Genomic DNA, 5,749 nt, shown 5'->3' on the forward strand with positions numbered 1-5,749 from the left:
CATAATAATAACCGTACTGGGTACGGAAATAATCATAATATACATTATACTAGCCATAACAACCATAATAGTCATAATAGCCATAATAATCATAATAGTCGTAATAATAACAATAATGAACTTGGAAATAATCGTAATAATAATTACAATATTCATAATAGCCATAAAAATCACAATAGGCATAATAATCAGAATGGTGACCATATTAATAATACTAACAACCATAATGATCATAGTAATCATCATAATGAACAGAATAGTCATGGAAATAATCTTAATAACCATTATTATTAACGTAATAACCATAATCATCGTAATAACCATAATGATCTTAATGATGACCATAATATTCATCATAATTATACCTAGACATATAATAATCAGAGTAATCATAATAATAGACATAATAAGCTTTGAAATAATCATAATAACCGTTATACTAGCCATAGTAACCATACTAATCATAATACCCATAATAATCATAATAATTATAATAATAACCATAATAAGCTTGGAAATAATCATAATAAGCATTATACTAGCCATAATAATCATAATAACTATAATAATCATAATAGACATAATAATAACCATAATAAACATGGAAATAGTCATATTTATCATTATAATAGCAATAATAACCATAAAAATAATAATAGCCATAATAGTCTAAATGTTGATCATAATAATCATACTGACAGCCATAATAGTCATAGTGATCATCATAATAACTACAATAATCATAATAATCGTAATTGTAATGTTAATAAGCTTAGCAATAATCACAATAATCATAGTAACCGTAATAATCTTAATGATGATCATAATATTCATGATAACTATATCAAGATCCGTAATAATCATAATAATCGTAATAATAACCATAATGGGTTCGGAAATAATCATAATATACATTATACCAGCCATAACAACCATAATAGTCATAATAGCCATAATAATCATAATAGTCGTAATAATAACAATAATGAACTTGGAAATAAACGTAATAATCATTACAATAGTCATAATAGCCATAAAAATCACAATAGGCATAATAATCAGAATGGTGATCATAATAATAATACTAACATCCATAATTATCATAGTAATCATCATAATGAACAGAATAGTCATGGAAATAATCTTAATAACTATTATTATTAACGTAATAACCAGAATCATCGTAATAAGCATAATGATCTTAATGATGACCATAATATTCATCATAATTATACCTAGACATATAATAATCAGAGTAATCATAATAATAAACATAATAAGCTTTGAAATCATCATAATAACCGTTATACTAGCCATAGTAACCATACTAATCATAATAACCATAATAATCATAATAATTATAATAATAACCATAATAAGCTTGGAAATAATCATAATAAGCATTATACTAGCCATAATAATCATAATAATCATAATAACTATAATAGTCATGATAGTCATAATAATAAACATAATAAACTTGGAAATAATCATATTTATCATTATAATAGCAATAATAACCATAAGAATCATAATAGCCATAATAATCAGAGTGTTGATCATAATCATCATACTAACAGCCATAATAATCATAGTGATCATCATAATAACTACAATAATCATAATAATCGTAATTGTAATGTTAATAAGCATAGCAATAATCACAATAACCATTGTAACCATAATAATCTTAATGATGATCATAATATCCATGATAATTATACCAAGATCCGTAATAATCATAATAATCATAATAATAACCGTACTGGGTACGGAAATAATCATAATATACATTATACTAGCCATAACAACCATAATAGTCATAATAGCCATAATAATCATAATAGTCGTAATAATAACAATAATGAACTTGGAAATAATCGTAATAATAATTACAATAGTCATAATAGCCATAAAAATCACAATAGGCATAATAATCAGAATGGTGATCATAATAATAATACTAACAACCATAATGATCATAGTAATCATCATAATGAACAGAATAGTCATGGAAATAATCTTAATAACCATTATTATTAACGTAATAACCATAATCATCGTAATAACCATAATGATCTTAATGATGACCATAATATTCATCATAATTATACCTAGACATATAATAATTAGAGTAATCATAATATTAAACATAATAAGCTTTGAAATAATCATAATAACCGTTATACTAGCCATAGTAGCCATACTAATCATAATAACCATAATAATCATAATAATTATAATAATAACCATAATAAGCTTGGAAATAATCATAATAAGCATTATACTAGCCATAATAATCATAATAATCATAATAACTATAATAATCATGATAGTCATAACAATAACCATAATAAACTTGGAAATAATCATATTTATCATTATAATAGCAATAATAGCCATAAGAATCATAATAGCCATAATAATCTGAATGTTGACCATAATAATCATACTAACAGCCATAATAATCACAGTGATCATCATAATAACTGCAATAATCATAATAATCGTAATTGTAATGTTAATAAGCATAGCAATAATCACAATAACCATTGTAACCATAATAATCTTAATGATGATCATAATATCCATGATAATTATACCAAGATCCGTAATAATCATAATAATCATAATAATAACCGTACTGGGTACGGAAATAATCATAATATACATTATACTAGCCACAACAACCATAATAGTCATAATAGCCATAATAATCATAATAGTCGTAATAATAACAATAATGAACTTGGAAATAATCGTAATAATAATTACAATAGTCATAATAGCCATAAAAATCACAATAGGCATAATAATCAGAATGGTGATCATAATAATAATACTAACAACCATAATGATCATAGTAATCATCATAATGAACAGAATAGTCATGGAAATAATCTTAATAACCATTATTATTAACGTAATAACCATAATCATCGTAATAACCATAATGATCTTAATGATGACCATAATATTCATCATAATTATACCTAGACATATAATAATTAGAGTAATCATAATATTAAACATAATAAGCTTTGAAATAATCATAATAACCGTTATACTAGCCATAGTAGCCATACTAATCATAATAACCATAATAATCATAATAATTATAATAATAACCATAATAAGCTTGGAAATAATCATAATAAGCATTATACTAGCCATAATAATCATAATAATCATAATAACTATAATAATCATGATAGTCATAACAATAACCATAATAAACTTGGAAATAATCATATTTATCATTATAATAGCAATAATAGCCATAAGAATCATAATAGCCATAATAATCTGAATGTTGACCATAATAATCATACTAACAGCCATAATAATCACAGTGATCATCATAATAACTGCAATAATCATAATAATCGTAATTGTAATGTTAATAAGCATAGCAATAATCACAATAACCATTGTAACCATAATAATCTTAATGATGATCATAATATCCATGATAATTATACCAAGATCCGTAATAATCATAATAATCATAATAATAACCGTACTGGGTACGGAAATAATCATAATATACATTATACTAGCCACAACAACCATAATAGTCATAATAGCCATAATAATCATAATAGTCGTAATAATAACAATAATGAACTTGGAAATAATCGTAATAATAATTACAATAGTCATAATAGCCATAAAAATCACAATAGGCCTAATAATCAGAATGATGATCATAACAATAATACCAACAACCATAATGATCATAGTAATCATCATAATGAACAGAATAGTCATGGAAATAATCTTAATAACCATTATTATTAACGTAATAACCATAATCATCGTAACAACCATAATGATCTTAATGATGACCATAATATTCATCATAATTATACCTAGACATATAATAATTAGAGTAATCATAATAATAAACATAATAAGCTTTGAAATAATCATAATAACCGTTATACTAGCCATAGTAGCCATACTAATCATAATAACCATAATAATCATAATAATTATAATAATAACCATAATAAGCTTGGAAATAATCATAATAAGCATTATACTAGCCATAATAATCATAATAATCATAATAACTATAATAATCATGATAGTCATAATAATAACCATAATAAACTTGGAAATAATCATATTTATCATTATAATAGCAATAATAACCATAAGAATCATAATAGCCATAATAATCTGAATGTTGATCATAATAATCATACTAACAGCCATAATAATCACAGTGATCATCATAATAACTGCAGTAATCATAATAATCGTAATTGTAATGTTAATAAGCATAGCAATAATCACAATAATCAGAGTAACCATAATAATCTTAATGATGATCATAATATTCATGATAATTACATCAAGATCCGTAATAATCATAATAATCGTAATAATAACCATAATGGGTTCGGAAGTAATCATAATATACATTATACCAGCCATAACAACCATAATAGTCATAATAGCCATAATAATCATAATAGTCGTAATAATAACAATAATGAACTTGGAAATAATCGTAATAATCATTACAATAGTCATAATAGCCATAAAAATCACAATAGGCATAATAATCAGAATGGTGATCATAATAATAATACTAACATCCATAATGATCATAGTAATCATCATAATGAACAGAATAGTCATGGAAATGATCTTAATAACCATTATTATTAACGTAATAACCATAATCATCGTAATAACCATAATGATCTTAATGATGACCATAATATTCATCATAATTATACCTAGACATATAATAATCGGAGTAATCATAATAATAAACATAATAAGCTTTGAAATAATCATAATAACCGTTATACTAGCCATAGTAGCCATACTAATCATAATAACCATAATAATCATAATAATTATAATAATAACCATAATAAGCTTGGAAATAATCATAATAAGCATTATACTAGCCATAATAATCATAATAATCATAATAACTATAATAGTCATGATAGTCATAATAATAACCATAATAAACTTGGAAATAATCATATTTATCATTATAATAGCAATAATAACCATAAGAATCATAATAGCCATAATAATCTGAATGTTGATCATAATAATCATACTAACAGCCATAATAATCACAGTGATCATCATAATAACTGCAATAATCATAATAATCGTAATTGTAATGTTAATAAGCATAGCAATAATCACAATAATCAGAGTAACCATAATAATCTTAATGATGATCATAATATTCATGATAATTACATCAAGATCCGTAATAATCATAATAATCGTAATAATAACCATAATGGGTTCGGAAATAATCATAATATACATTATACCAGCCATAACAACCATAATAGTCATAATAGCCATAATAATCATAATAGTCGTAATAATAACAATAATGAACTTGGAAATAATCGTAATAATCATTACAATAGTCATAATAGCCATAAAAATCACAATAGGCATAATAATCAGAATGGTGATCATAATGATTATACTAACATCCATAATTATCATAGTAATCATCATAATGAACAGAATAGTCATGGAAATAATCTTAATAACCATTATTATTAACGTAATAACCATTATCATCGTAATAACCATAATGATCTTAATGATGACCATAATATTCATCATAATTATACCTAGACATATAATAATCAGTGTAATCATAATAATAAACATAATAAGCTTTGAAATAATCATAATAACCGTTATACTAACCATAGTAACCATACTAATCATAATACCCATAATAATCATA

This window comes from Calliopsis andreniformis, unplaced genomic scaffold, assembly GCF_051401765.1.
Source record: "Calliopsis andreniformis isolate RMS-2024a unplaced genomic scaffold, iyCalAndr_principal scaffold0132, whole genome shotgun sequence".
Taxonomy (NCBI): Eukaryota; Metazoa; Arthropoda; class Insecta; order Hymenoptera; family Andrenidae; genus Calliopsis; species Calliopsis andreniformis.